The sequence below is a fragment of the Podarcis bocagei genome, assembly GCF_964188305.1.
Source record: "Podarcis bocagei genome assembly, chromosome: 7".
Lineage (NCBI taxonomy): Eukaryota > Metazoa > Chordata > Lepidosauria > Squamata > Lacertidae > Podarcis > Podarcis bocagei.
This window is the reverse complement of record NC_138132.1, coordinates 59265830-59281656: the sequence shown is the minus strand read 5'-3', so window position 1 is coordinate 59281656 and position 15827 is coordinate 59265830. Positions and strand designations below refer to the sequence as shown.

At 44.9% G+C, this 15827-nt stretch overlaps 2 long non-coding RNA genes across 4 annotated transcripts in view; one reads left to right on the top strand and one right to left on the bottom strand.

Annotated features, from left to right (window-relative positions):
* Nucleotides 1-2874: 2874 nt before the first annotated feature.
* Nucleotides 2875-15237, bottom strand: LOC308590940. Of its 3 annotated transcripts, XR_014009951.1 has the most exons (5): nt 14693-15237; nt 14116-14341; nt 8276-8423; nt 3812-4314; nt 2875-3656 (listed from the first exon to the last, which is right to left on the bottom strand). It is a non-coding gene; the product is annotated as an uncharacterized lncRNA (long non-coding RNA). The 3 variants fall into 3 exon arrangements; XR_014009952.1 differs by lacking the exon at nt 14693-15237 and having other exon boundaries at nt 14116-14464; XR_014009953.1 differs by lacking the exons at nt 8276-8423; nt 14693-15237 and having other exon boundaries at nt 14116-14464.
* LOC308590931 overlaps nt 9996-15827 on the top strand; it is a 100312-nt gene continuing 94480 nt past the window's right edge. The window contains exon 1 of the long non-coding RNA XR_014009940.1: nt 9996-10676. This is a non-coding gene — a long non-coding RNA (uncharacterized lncRNA). The remainder of the gene's footprint in view (nt 10677-15827) is intronic.

Below are 15827 nucleotides of genomic sequence, written 5' to 3'. Positions count from 1 at the left end.
AGCCAAAGGGGAAAAAGGTAACAGAACTCGGAAGCTGAAGTTGTGTGCCCTTCTATCACTCTATCTCATAGGCCCGAATCGAAGGGGAGGGGGGAGAGGAGGAAGAAAAAAGCACAAGGAAGAGACTAGGGCAGAGAGCGGCACTAGTAAGGTGCCTCGTAAGATGAATGGTGTCCCCTGGCGGCTCCAGCGCGCCACTACAGCGGCGCCGTCGCCGCTTGAGCCTTGTTCTTCCCCATGGGGACACACAGCAGGCGATTTATATGGTGCATTCGTGTTTTCATTTATTTACTTCAAATTTATGTACAGTACTTAATTTCTATGTCCTTTGATTGTAATAAAACTTCTAAGTGCCTTATAAGCGGTTTTCTTGAATTAAGTGCATTATAAATTTCTTTGAGAATTTTTTTTAAAGTGTGAAACAATATACAAGTCTTACCAAATCAATTCTGTGGGAAATAGATAAGATTTCAGAGTGGGTTCTTGCTTGTTTGCTTGCTTGCTCTTTCGTCTGGATAAGAACAGATTATTTTAAAGTTTTTAGGTTAAAGTCTTTAAATCATAAGTCGTCTTGGAGGCTCTTTTTGAGCCAATAGGCAACTCATAAATACTTTTATAAACTGAACCTAGTGTACAGTTTACTTTTCATGAACTTTCTGCATCCCACGCCCCTTTAAGCCCATTCATCCTTGCTCACCTGTGTGCCTTCCTTACATATCTTTAGGCACCTGGCAAAAGCATTCCTCTTCTCCCAGGCCTTTGGCTAACTAAGCAATCTATGTCCTTTTAAATTGTGGGGAACAGGTTATTTTTGTTTGTTTGTTAGTATATCATGTATTTTTATATTGTAAACCACTCTATGATCTTCGGGTGAAGGGTGGCATAGAAATTTTATTAATATTAATCATACCACATTGCCCCAGAATTTTGGTAACTATCATACTGACTGCCTTGGCGCATACCCAGAAGTGCCTTGTGATGAAAAAGGCCGATGTCTCAGGGGTAGTACACATAGTCTGCATGCAGAAGACTCAAGGCCAGCGGTGCCAACTTGAATAAAATATTGGGGGGGGGGGACTGCCCTGCATATTCAATCACATGACATGGTGCATGCCGACCATTTGAATGGCAATGCAATATTTTATTGGGGGAAGGCGAAGCCCCCTCGGCCCCTAGGAATTGGCTCCTATGCCCTAGGCTCAATCTCTGGCAACTCCACATAAAATGTTCCAAGCTAGTAGGGGAGGTGGGAGACCCCATATCTGCTTAAAGCAGAGGTGGAAAACCTTTGGACTTCCAATGGGTTTTATTCAGTGTAAGGCAGTTTCCTATGTTCCCCATTGCATGTTATGGAGAAGGGCTGTAACTCAGAGGCAGAGCATCTGCCTTGCATGCGAGAAGTCCCTAGTTCAATCCTGGCATCTTCTGGTACGGCTGGGAAAGACTCCCTCTATGAAACCCTGGAGAACCTTTGCTGGGCCGTGTAGGCAATGCTGAGTTAGATGGACCAGTGGTCTGACTCACTATCAGGCAGCTTCCTATTTTTCCAGGAGGGCACTGTTGCTGGCTGAAACCTTAGCAGAAGCTCTTCACGCTGCAACGTTTTGTTGCAGACCCCACCTGTATTAGTAAATACTGGTCGCTTGGCAGAAACAGCAAAAGAGGAATATTGCCTCCACGATCTGCTTCTAGACTTCCTGAAGGCATCTGATTGGCCACTGTCGGAAACAAAATACACTGGGCTAGATGGACTTTTGGTTTGATCCACCAGGGCTCCACGTCTTCCCCCCCATCTTCACCGGTCTGCTTGAACATAATGGATTAAGTAATGCCACAGATGTAAACATGAGAAAGCTGGAATACTTACCCTGACCGAAATCCCCTTTCCCCTCCTTTTTGTATACAGTGGTTTCCTTTCAACAGCAACAAAACCTATCAAGCATCCTGGTGGGAAGAAAAACTGGAGTGATGGAGACTGAACTGCTTCGAGATCTGATGACCAATATAAAGGATTTCCAACAAAACCGGTGGAGAGGAACTGAAAGAGACTTGAAAGCCTCGGACGTGAGGAATCCAGGCTAGAAACTACTGTTGACCTGTATTTGAGAAGGGACCAGTACCTGGGGGGGGGGGGAGGGGAAAGCAGAATTGTATAAATGTTTATGAACTTTGGGTCGGGTGAATAGGGCCTATATTTAATACAAAAATGAAATCGGGGAAGGGAACTTGGGTCGACCTTAGGGAAAAATCTAAATGTTTATAAGAGATGGGGATAAGAAAAATGGAGTTAATTAGGAAGAGTTATATTAAAAATATTAATCTATAGGTTAAGGAGGAGAAGTTAGAACTTGCTGGCTCAATTATGGGAATTGGGATGTAAGAAGGGGGGTGGGGGGGAGTCCAGGGAATAAGGTTAGGAAAGTAAGGTTTTGAGAATATGCTTGTTTTGTTTTGTTTTTGTCGTATTTTTGTGTGTTTGTTTTTTTTAAAAAAATTTGAAAACCCAATAAAAAATTTTATAAAAAAACAAAACAAAACCTGAATCCACTGTTGCAGAAATCTATACATTTTAAATATCTGTAGGTGACAACTAGCATAATGCCTTCCAGGTTTTGGATTTCATCGGACAGCAGCATAACAAGACATTGTGTGCTGAAAAGCGGGAGCGCTCTCTCTCTCTCTCTCTCTCTCTCTCTCTCCCTCTCTCATATCCCTCCCCTTTTGTCAAACTTAGCTTTACGCGAGAGGTAGCTAAGATCACACATTGATTTTTATTTAGAACAAGGACTTACTGATCTGTACAGGACTTGTAATGAAACTGGCAAATCTCTGAGCAACTAAAGGTTCTTCAAGGCACACGATAAACGCTTGGTGGTCCTGTTTTGTCGCAGATGTGACATGCATTTGATGAAGACTGTCGTTGCCTGTGACAGCTTATGCCACAATGAACTGGATAGATGCTTGCAAAGTGATGTGTTCAGGATGCAGGGAGGAGCAGACTGCACACACAGCTAGAGGTTTGTGACATTTCTATAGGAGATGCCTACATAGCTAAGCAGGCAAGTTGCTTTTCAGCTCCGCAGGCCTGGGTGGGTGCACTGTGTAATGTACAGTTACGACCTAAATCAGGGATGGCGGAGAAATTAGATTAAGTTTGCATTTAAAGGAGAAGCTACCTGTTTCACATTTCTCAATACAATGCATGAACTGAAAAGTAGCTGTCCTTCAACATTTGCACCTCTCCAAATTTTGCAATGCTTTTCTGCATTCAAGTGATGTGTACAAAAAAATGTATATACCAGGGTAAAGTGTTCATAAAGATGTGTATATTAGTGAAAATATCAAAGAAAAGTGCATTGTTTTTGGAGATACCGCTTTGCAAAAATAAAAGTGTATATTAGGCAACATTACACACAAAAATGTGTTTATTAGGATAAATTCACACTGAAATAGTGATGAGGATTTTTCTCCCAAGTGGAAACTGATACGGGAATGTGGAGAACTGGAGACTGGAAAAATGAGAAACTGAGTGAAACCAAAGTTGACACGTTCTTCCACCCATAGGCCTGATACATTCCTACATCATGCAGATGACCTGTAAAGAGTGAGTGAACATAGTGTGGCTGTTGGACAATAAATGCCCAGTGCTGAAGCACCTGTAGCCAGTGGCGTAGCGTGGGGGGTGCAGGGGGGGCCGGCCGCACCGGGCACAACATCTGGGGGTTAGGGTTAGGGGGCGCAAATCCACGGGTTAGGGGGCGCAAATTACTTGCCTTGCCCCGGGTGCTGACAACCCACGCTACGCCACTGCCTGTAGCATTTGGAAATGTATTCTTAGTCATTCGTTCTGAAGGTGTTCTGCAGGTGCGCATTTTTAACTACGGATGTTGGGGAAACTCTTTTCTAATAATACTATTAAGCGTACCTAGCAAAGCACAGGCAGGTTTGTTTCCACCACCGGCTGCTGTGTGTGTGTGAGAGAGAGAGAGGCTTCCTTTTTCCATACACTTCTTCTCCAGCGTTTCCCCCCATCCTCATTGTTCGCATTTTAGGTTGGAGTACTATGGAGTTTGAAATCCCATTTGCAAACAAACGGCGAGTCATTAGCCATGAAGAAACGGAGATTATTGTGAAGGGTGGGAGAGGTGGGGTGCGTGGAATGTAATCCTGCTTCATTCTCTCGTAGCCATGAATAACCGATACACATGTCTTTCCACCGTGGAAGTTATGCGATTAACGGAAGCCATTCTGTCGGTTGAGTTGCCACTTTCAGTGGATGCTTACCATCAATCTGCATCTTATATAATCGACTTCCTTTTTTTGCAAAAAGAAGAGAATCAAAATCAGAGCTTGCCTTAGGAATTAGGGTCTCCTGAATTGGGCCCATAGAGTCACAATGTTAGTGGGACCTCGAAGATCAGCTAATCCAGTAACCCAACCAGTACAGGAGATCTGCTGATCTAGCACACCTCCCATCAGCCCTAGCAAGCATGGCCAGTGGCCACAGACGATGGGAGTTGTAGTTCAGCAAAATCTGGAAGGCCAAAGGTCCCCCAATACCTGCTTTATATTAAGCCCCTGTTTGGAAACAGTCTAAAATACACCTGCAAAACAAATGGAGGAAGGAAACCCATATGAAGCATTATATTCACGACTGGCGAGATGTTATGAGATGGCCAACCAAACGTATGTTGTGCCTCAGTGGGATTCTTGTTTATCTTTATTTTTTAAGAACCCACCTTCCTCAATGTGCAGCTCCTCTGTCTCATTCGTGTCTCTTGAGGATGCCGGTGAATGGCCTCCTATCTCCTTATTCTTCCATCCACTTGGTGGTGTAATATGCAAAGGAAAAATGGACCCGTCGCATTCAGCATTTCCGCATTAATGAAATGTGGATTTCTATTTCAGATAATGTAACTTGCTGGATTATTTAATAACCCTGGAACTTGTTAAGAGCTCGGCTAAGCTGCTGAGTTATTAAAGTGGGAAGAAATAGTCTTTCAAACAGTTGTTTTATGAGGAGTCTCTGTAGTCGTTGGCTTTGAGTTTATCCAGTGATAAAGCTATTTGCTAAGGTTGCCGTTTTACTTCATTATGGCAAAATCACTTATTTGGGAAATAATGGAGAAATCAAAACTTTTTTATATTAAAAAGTTAGATGAGATTTAAACCCCCCCCCCACATTTTGCCTATTTATTTCTCAGCGTTCATAAGCTGTGCTAAGAGGAGAGGGTTTGAGATTCAAAGGTGGAAGCCACACCTTCTGTTCAGGAAACTCTAAACCAGTTCAGAGGTGTACCTAGGCTCCTTGGGACCCCTAGCAAGGAGCAGTATCTGCATCACATTCCCTTGCGCCCTTGGCAATCGCCAGCTTGTCCTTCACAATTTTTGTGCCCTCTTGGACCTGCATCCTTGGCGGGGACCAACCTGACCAATCCCTAGGTGCATCCCTGCCAGTTGCACAGGTAGTTCAGGTGGTCAGGGCATGATGCTAATAACCTCAACGTGGCAGGCTCAATCTCCAAGTGGGTAGGAATGTGCAGGCTCTCCTTCCAAGGGAGGCAGAGGAATAGAGGAGGCTACATAACCCCATCAAACCATTGGTCCATCTTGCTTAGTATTGTCTCCATCAGGGGTAGCCAACATTGCACCCTCCAGATGTTGTTGGACACCAACTCCCAGCATCTCCAGTTGATATTACCAAGGGACAGGGATGGTGGTAGTTGGAGTCCAACAGCAACTGGAGGGCACCCTGGCCTACACCTACGGGCAATGGCTTTCCAAGGTCTCAGACAGGGGTCTTTCCCAGTCCCACCTGGGGAGGACAGAGATTAAACCTAGAACCTTCTTCACGGAAAGAATGTGCTATGAACTGTGAGTCTTCTCCAGAGAGGCATACAGTGGTACCTCGCAAGACGAATGCCTCGCAAGACAAAAAACTCGCTAGACGAAAGGGTTTTTTGTTTTTTGAGCTGCTTCGCAAGACGATTTTCCCTATGGGCTTGCTTCGCAAGACGGAAACGTCTTGCAAGTTTGTTTCCTTTTTCTTAACACCGTTAATACAGTTGCGACTTGACTTTGAGGAGCAACTCATAGAATGCGGTGTGGTAGCCTTTTTTGAGGTTTTTAAAGACTTTGGTGATTTTTGAAGCTTTTCCAAAACTTTCCTGACACCATGCTTTGCAAGAAGAAAAAAAATCGCAAGACGACAAAACTCGCGGAACTAATTAATTTCGTCTTGCAAGGCACCACTGTAGTTCAGTGGTGGATAACACTGTCAGATTCAAAAACAGAACAGCTTTACACCTTTTACTCTTTAGGTCAGTGGAATATTTTTTCATGCCCAGGGCAGTTTTCTTTTTTAAATTCTAATACAGTGGTACCTCAGGTTAAGTACTTAATTCATTCCAGAGGTCCGTTCTTAACCTGAAACTGTTCTTAAACTGAAGCACCACTTTAGCTAATGGGGCTTCCTGCTGCTGCCATGCCACCGGAGCCCAATTTCTGTTCTTCTCCTGAAGCAAAGTTCTTAACCTGAAGCACTATTTCTGGGTTAGTGGAGTGTGTAACCTGAAGCGTACGTAACCTGAAGCGTATGTAACCTGAGGTACCACTGAATGGGGAAGCATTTAGACATGTGGTCCCTTAACTGCAGTCTCAAATGTAAAACTCAGCAAAAGCTAAGCCATATGAGTCTCTTGATCACCAGCAACACAACCTCTTCCGGTCACTCTCAGAAACAATAACTGATCTGTCATGTGCAGCTGCTCCACATTTTGTGCAAATTAATTTATTGAGTTATTTGACAGCTATTTGAAATCTTTCCTGGAAATTGGACTACCGATTTACCCCATTTAACAACAGCAACAGCATATCAGACACTAGTATGGTTATCATCTCTCTCTCTCTCTCTCACACACACACAGGGCAAAGCTGCTTGGCACCTCTAAAAAAACCCCACACCTGTGTGCCTGGTAATCACATAATGCTAAACTGTTGTTATGGGTTATTAAACCATGGCTTAGCATTCTGTGTGAACTGTGTGAACTGTGTGAAACCATTAACTATGGTTTGTTTACTGGTGACAATGTATTGTTGTTGGTTTGTGAACTTTGGTTTGTTTTAACTATAAAAGGTAAAGGTACCCCTGCCCGTACGGGCCAGTCTTGACAGACTCTAGGGTTGTGCACTCATCTCACTCTAGAGGCCGGGAGCCAGCGCTGTCCGCAGACACTTCCGGGTCACGTGGCCAGTGTGACGAAGCTGCTCCAGCGAACCGGCACCAGAGCAGCACACGGAAACGCCGTTTACCTTCACGCTATAAAGCGGTACCTATTTATCTACTTGCACTTAAGGGTGCTTTCGAACTGCTAGGTGGGCAGGAGCTGGGACCGAACGACAGGAGCTCACCCCGCCGCGGGGATTCGAAGCGCCGACCATGCGATCGGCAAGTCCTAGGTGCTGAGGTTTTACCCACAGCGCCACCCGCGTCCCTCGTTTTAACTATAGCTTGATGTTATGTGTGAACCCAGCATGCTTCCTTAACCATGGTTTGTTGACCACCCCCTCCCAGACTCTCACCAAATCACAGTCTTCATAAGGCAAGAACAGCTGCAAAACAAGACAAACTTTGGAGAAACAAGCCATAGTTCTTAAACAAACCATAGCTTACACAACAGCTAAGCCTTGTGGTCTGGATATTGTACACAGGTCCCACTATCAGAGCACTTGTTATGTGAAATTTCAGTTATCCAAGCACAAATAATTATTCCCAAACCTTTCTACACAAATGCTGATTCAGATATCCGAACAGCTGGAGTTTGCCCATTTCCTTACTTGCTGTGCTGGTCAATGGCAGCCATTTCAGGCAGATCAGCCAAATCAAGGAATAGGAGAAATTGGGCAAATTGTTTTTTCCTTTGTTTGTCTTTTGCCTGTTGGCTGTAGCAGTTTGGGGCAGAAACCATGCAGACAGAGAGGGAAAAATCAGGCAAATCATAGATTAGAAATGTTTCCATAGGAAATAATAGAAATTGTCAGCTCACCTAATGAATGATTTTCTGGGAATGCATTGTATTGAGAAAGCAGGACCTGTGTTTACTATAAATTTTCAATGGGGGCCTGGCAGACTTTTCCATGCAGGCTAAAATAGGGTTAAACATACATTCACTAATGGTATGTAGAAGCCCAAAGAGATAATCTGTCAAAAACTTAGACGCATCATCATTGCACTAGTGTGGAAGACAGTCATGCAGTCTTTGGTTGGTTTACATACCAGAAAGCAGCGAAGAATCTGAGCTTTGGAAATTCATAGTTGACATTGTAACATGTGTAAGACTTCACCGCAGTGTGAATTCCTTTGAGCGTCAGTTTCTTTTAGAGGGGATTAATTGCCACAGATGCTCCAGGCCCTGGAAATAGCTCTGAACACACCACACAGATTAATTTCAACTGTTGACTCTCTCTCTCTCTCTCTCTCTCTCTCTCTCTCTCTCTCTCTCTCTCTCTCTCTCTCTGTGTGTGTGTGTGTGTGTGTGTAAGTGGAGACCCATGCAGTTTCATGAAGGGCGTTGTTTTGTCTGAAATGCCTTCTTTGCTGTACAGTACTGTTATTTCTTTTGTTTATGCAGCATGATGAAATTGCATGACACTCTTCCAAAGTAAAGGAAAACAGGTCTCTGCCCCAAAGGACTTACAATCTGGGATGGAACACATGTGAGGAAGGATTGTGGGTCAGTGGTAGAGCACACACTTCGCATGCAGAAGGTTCGATCCCCAGGAAGGGGTGGGAGAGATGGGTGCTGAAATCCCGGAGTGCTGCTGCCAGTCAGTGTAGACTATACTGAGCTAGATGGTGCCATGGTCTCACTGAGTGTTCTTGGGCCCATGTCTTGCATGCAACTCTGCCCCCCCATTTCAGCCATTTGGTTGGCATGTTTGGGTCGTTCTGCAGCACGTTTCCCACTGCATGGGTGTATCTGCTGTTCTGCCTATGCAATGGGGCAGAATCCTAAAGCCCCTCAGCTGGCAGATCTTCATTCCAGGATTACATAGGAAGCTACCTTGCACCAATTCAGAGCATTGGTCCATCTAAGCCCAGTACTGTTTGCACTGACTAGCAATGGCTCTCTAGGGCAGGGGTAGGCAACCTAAGACCCGGGGGCCAGATGCGGCCCAATCGCCTTCTCAGTCCGGCCCACAGATGGTCTGGGAATCAGCGTGTTTTTACATGAGTAGAATGTGTGCTTTTATTTAAAGTGCATCTCTGGGTTATTTGTGGGGCATAGGAATTCGTTCACATCTTTTTTTCAAAATATAGTCTGGTCCACCACACGGTCTGAGGGACGGTGGACCGGCCCACAGCTGAAAAAGGTTGCTGACCCCTGCTCTAGAGTTTGAGACAGGGGTCTCTCAGAGCCTGGCCTGGAGATGGAAATTGGGACCTTCTGCTTGCAAAGCAGATATTCCCCTTTCCCAATGACACCCTGGATCCTCTATAAATTCTACAAGCAATCTCTGCAATCTGCCCAGAAATCTCTTCTTCTCTGTTCCTATTTGTTACCCTTCCTCACTGTTTGCAGATCCACAAATAATTGTTAACCTTTTGGGGCTTTAAGTTTGTTACTTATCATGACCCTTAAGCCATTTTTGAAATAATTATTTTCAGGGATGAAGCTCCTCTCCACCATAGGAATGCCATGCATCTATTTACCCCCTGACATATACAACCTGGAACCGAGCTGTTAAAATGGCTCGCAGGGTGATTTCACCTTCTTAACCATCTCAGATAGCACTCTGTCACCATGCAACTTCCCATCTTGGTATAGAGTTTATTTTATATACAGTGGATGGCCATTTCTGTTTCCAGCCCCTGTATGTGTTGGTGGAGCGCTTATAAGCGTTCCCCACCCTGTTACGCCCTTTTAGTGATGTGTTGATTTATTGTTTCAGGTCATTTCTGAGTTTGCGCCATGCGTGTGTGCGCAGTCTCACACCTTTCAGGCACACATTAATCGGTTGTTGCCTGTAATACCAATATACAATGCACAACTGCGATGTATTTACAAATATTTGCAATGCATATTTAGAACAGAGGTGCCCTATTTTCCATTCACCGGAAGCTTTTGATACCTGGATCTTTCTGACCTCACATCAGGGAGTTCCCTGTAAAGAAGGATTAACCGCTAAACCACTCTGGGAATTGTAGCTCTGTGAGAGGAGGGTCTCGTAACAACTCTCAGCAGCCTTAACAAACTACAGTTCCCAGGATTCTTTGCGGGGAGCCATGACTGCTTAAGGTGGCATAATGCTGCTTTAAGCATGTGGTGTGAATGTGGCCTTACTCTGACTCTTGACTTGACTCTTCAGCTCTCCTCCCTAGAGCAACTTCTGGATCCCAGCGGTCCCCCAGCAGCTGCAGTTGGCAGGCATGTTAGCCCAAGTTGCCCAGCATGGAACTAGGCACACATAACACAGCACAGTAAGCTGTGATAAACAGACTGTGCATTGCGGCTCTTTTGCAAGAAGGAAGTACGGGGCAATGGCTGTTGTTGTTTTTAAGAAGAATCTGCTTTCCTCCCTCAAGTTGCCTCTTTTGATCAGCTTCTGCTGTGCCTATTTCCATGCCCAGAAGGCAGTTTCTCCAGTTTTCATGACAAAGGTCTTGCTATAACAAGGTATTTTGCAGTCTGGGGAGGGCGGGTGGCGGAGGTGGAGGAAGGATGGGTAAGAGCACTGCTCTCTAGCAAAGGACTCTCTGACAAACTCTCAGCTTAGTTGTGTTGATTTGCAGGACTAGGAGGGCAGTCCGGAGCAGGAAAGGGCAGGGAGAGAGGCGGCTTTGCTAGCGATATCAAGATCAGAGGAGTGCAAGGAATGAAAGCAACGGGGAGAGAGGAAATGAGAGAGGAAACCTCTCCAGCACCTCATCATAATGATCGCAACTCCACGCTTAATATTTCTCCCCTCGCTTTGACACGGAAAGCGACAGAACATTTTCTCCCCTCCTCCCTTAGCGCATTGCAACTGTGTTCTGTTGTAGGAGGGGAAAGGTTCAAACTAAAGATTCCTCGCCCACAGAATTATATTATCGCCGTTACGTGGCAAGTCCTAACCGTGTCCTTTACTATTTATTTGAAAGTATTTCTGGACTTCTTTATATTTCAAAAATATCAGAGTGGCGTACACTATGTACAATATGAAAACAAGATCCAGCGAAGCAAAAATATAAGCTGAAGCCAATACAGTGGACATTCAGGTTGCGAACGTGATCTGTATGGGATGCACGTTCGCAACCTGCAGCATTCGCAACCCACATCTGTGCACGCGCGGGTTGTGATTTGGCGCTTCTGCGCATGCGCGACCGCCGAAACCCAGAAGTAACCCATTCCGGTAACTCCGGGTTTTGGCAGTCTGTAACCTGAAAAAACGCAACCTGAAGTGTCTGTAACCCGAGGTATGACTGTAATAAACAGTATAAAACAACAGTATAAAAGCATATAAAAGCATGGAAAGGCAAATAAAAGAGATCAAGGGGATTCATGCACCAAAAAATGGGTCTGATCTCTTGGGTCAAAAAAACAAAAACAAAAAAAAAAACACAAGCCTTCACAAGATGTACAGGTTTATTGCCTTTTACTAGGTGCAGTTTGGAGTCCCATGAAATTTCATACATCAGTGCAGCTATTTGTCATGAGCCCCATGGAAACCTCTTGGCAAGATTGGTCAGAGGAGGTGGAGAATTGGGATGAGACTACTGAGACTGTCGAACAACATCCTGACCACAACACAGCCTGACCTCCCAATGGTGGAGAGAATTGATGGAGTTAGCCCCAGCTCTGCCCACTGAGGGTGTGGTAGACCTGACAACTGAGGAGGCATGCAAGCTTGACTTGGCCAGTGAATCGGGCTGGCAGACATAATCCCCAAGGATGCTCCAGCAGACCTGTCGGTGTGAGTAACCTCAGTCTATTCGCAGGAGTGCCCACTTTCTTGCCCAGTACCATTGCTTTGGACTAGAACTGCACCAATAATTTTGTTCACCATGCCTTCCGAAAAGAGAGCCAAGAGGGCGTGTTAGGCGTTGAGGCAATTACCACAATCACACCATACATTTAAAGCACTATGATACCATTTGAAACAGGCATGGCTTCCCCCAAAGAATTCTGGGAGCTGAAATTTATTAAAGGAGCTGAGAGTTGTTAGGAGACCCCCCCATTTGCCTCACAGAGTTACCATTCCCAGAGTTCCCTGGGAAGAGGGATTGATTGCTAAACCCAGGTGCTTAGGGAGAGTCTTTACACTGAAGATGAGCTGTTTGTTTTCAGGATCAAGCTTTGAGGCTTGATGGGGTGGATGGCACCACTGGCCTAGAAAGACCTCAGCAGAATGCAGCTCCCTAACTTCCTATCGGGCCAGAGTGGTCTGTCTCTCCCCTGGCAGGTTTTTGGGTGGGAAAGAAGAGGACCACAGAGATATAAAGGGAGTGGCAGAATGAGAGGGGGGCAGTGATGGCCTCCTTAGGTATAGAGGAGAAACTAGATTCAGTTTGCATTTGAAGGCAAACCTACCCAATTCCCACTTACTGAAGTACACAGAGGGAATACTGTTACAATATGCAAACCAAAACACAGAAATCCTTTGAAATTTGCACTTCTCTAGATTTTGCAATGCAGTTCTGCAGCCGAGACTATATGAAAGGACACCGGGTGGTATGCAGCTAAGTTTTACTCAGAGTAGACCCACTGAAATTAACAGATTTAACTTTCTCATGCTCATTATTTTTAAGGGGACTACTCAGAGTAAATCTTAACTGCACACCGCCCAATATACTAAAGTATGCAGATAAATGCAGATGCTAGTGAAAATAACATACACGACTTAGGGGAATTTGCTTTGCAAAAATGTGTATATTAGGAGAAATTCGCACTAAAATACTGGCGAATTTTCATGAGGACTTTTTTTTAAAAAAGCCAACTGATGTGGAAATGTGGAGACATGAATTTAAGACTGGAGAAATAAGAAACTGAAATGGACAGATTCAACCATCCCTGGGCCTCACCTGCCACTCCAAAAGGTGACCTCAGGAGCACAGCAAAATGGTTACACCTGTCTTAAACTGTTCATCGTATAGATTACTATAGCAGCTATGGCCAGGATTACTGGGGTAGTTGGGTGAATGGGTTGACGTTTGTTTTTCCTGGCTTCGTAAGACTGCAGTTTTGGAGATTTGCAAGAGTTCAGGGAAGCTTCCACTGCAAGCCACATCTGATCTGGTGGAAATCTGGCTGAGTTCAACTGTCCTCCCAAACCTGCCATCTCCGTGGTGCTTCCCCAGTGGCATAGACACGTCTCGTTTACATCTCTCATTCCCTGTTACTAGCGCATTAGAGCCCAGTAACAAAGATTGACAGTATCAATAATATGTAAATTCGTCTTTTTAATATCTTTTCTCTCCTTAGGAATGTTTGACATCACCCAGGGAAAAACAACAAACGCGTTTCATGTAGTCGCAGATCAGAGCATCTCTCCCTCTCTCCCCCTCTCCCTCCTTTCTTCTCCTTCTTCTTTAAACGTATCAATCATTGTATTCTGACATTGCGAGGAAATGTTCTGATTGGAGATATTTATGTCGCCAGTTATTAAAATGAGACAATTGCAATTAGGCGCACAGTGACGGCTTCTTATCTTCCAAATCATTTTGTCCTCAGATGAAACAACTTCCCTTTCTGCCCCCCTGTACATGTCCCCCCTTCCTCTGTGTGTGTGTATGTGTGTATGCGTGCGCGCCAGCTTAAGCTGTCAAAACCGGATTCAGTAAATAGGAAGTGCTGTTCTTCCCTGCAAAAGCTTTAGAAATTCCAAATGAAGTGTTTAATTATATAATTACCAAACAGACCGCCTCAGGTTAAATTCATTAGTGTTTCACCGGATTGCTTTCAGTGACTTCCCCGAGTACCCTCTTTTGCTTCTGGTAATAGAAACTTGTGGAAGCAGATTGCACCAATCGTTTCTCTCTGTCTCTCTCTCTCTCTGCGATTGCCTAGGTGTTCTTGCAACTTTTTTTTTTTTTGAGGGTGACACATAAAAGACAAAAAAAAACCCAAATCAACAAACCTGCCAGCCGGCCATTGTCGCTTTGAAGAAACTGTTTCAATCACTTTGCGTCGTCTTTATGTCAGTTTGCCAGATGGCTTGGGTCTTTCTGAGGTCCTGTACCAACGGGGCTTACAGAGTGCTGTTAAAGCTTCAAAGCCGCTTTTTAATCTTCCCGAACATCACAGGGGCTGCGAAAGTGACTTGGGCTCCCTGAAGTCTCTCCTACAAAAGAGGCCAAGCGAGCCTGGAAATGAAAGCCAGATAAAGGGATTGCGGGAATAAGAAACAGAGGGAAAAGAGCAGTGGTTAGTCTTTCTTGTAGCGTTTCAAAAGGAATTCTAAGACAAATTATGGCTCTGGGTGTTTCCAGCCCCCACTCTTCCCCCCCATCCCCACCCCACCCCGGAAAGAAAAAGGACTGATGCAGCGAAGAGATGCTGAGGCAGAATATTTTGACCCAAAGAACCCTTAACCTTGTATGAAGCGAAAAACAATGAAGGCACCTCTTTTTAAAATCATCTTAAGACAGTGTCCCTTGCATAATTACCAGTGTGCATGTAAAGGAAAGAAGGAAGAGGTTGTGTTCTCCACTCACCTTGCCAGCGGCAATGTTAATAATGAGGTCTTGGTTTTGATTTTAGGGGTTGTTATGGACTGTTTTGGGTTGTTGTTTTTGTTTTTTTAAGAACCTCTTTCCTTAGTCTGTCTGCATTGCCACACTGAATGATGTCGTCCTCAGATGTTCATGACATTTGACGACAGTTGTGTTTATTCGATGTGGCACTCGATCTGAAGAAGTACACCTTTCTTCTACAGATAAAGGGCTGGCTGATATTGCAGTTGTTTTGGGGTTTTTGCCTCCTTAAAATGCTTAAGTTCATCCTCCTTGCACAAATAAATACTTGCAATGTGTTTTGAGCAGTGAACACGAGCTGAAATGAGAAACTGGAGACTGGTTGACCTTTAGACCGCATTTAATGGCACACTAAATACTGGTTGCCCCCATGTGAGCTTAACATTTTGGTTGTGTCTGGTTGAGCTAAGAGCTTAATGGCTGTTTGGAAGCTTCCAGAACCCAGCAGCCCATTGTAGGCATTCAGGAGTAAAGATGCCAGTTGTCCTGGTGTCTGCAATGGTCCTCTTCACACGATGAAAGAGACATTGGATTTTGACTTAGGAGGGTTGGCAGAGGAAGCTGTCATCTCTTCAAGGGGTGCAGAGTTGGAAGGGACCCTAAGGGTCATCTGGTCCAATTCCCCACCATGCAGTAATCACAGCTAAATAATCCCTGACAGATGGCCACCCAAACTCCAATGAAGGAGAGTCCACCACCTTCTGAGGGAGTCTGTTCCACTGCCAAACAGCTCTTACCATCAGATAGTTCTTCCTCATGTTTAGTTTGAATATCCTTCCTTGTTCCACTGGTTCAGCTCCTACCTCTGGTGCAGGAGAATATAAGCTTGCTCCATCTCCAATAGGCCAACCCTTCAGATATTTGAAGTTGGCCAAGATCCAGGGCCAGCATCAGGAACTGGCAGGGTCAGGAATGTGCTGAGGGGGCCACAACCCTCCAGGGGGCCTGTTGACAAGAGCCCCTGCTCTTCAGTGTTGCACCCTGCTTGCTTGACTCTCATTCTGGTCCAGGGCAACAGTTCCGGAGAGATGGAGGAGGCACAATAGATGCCACTGCTTGCTTGTTCATTGGCAAGGGAGCAGGTGGAAATAGTGAG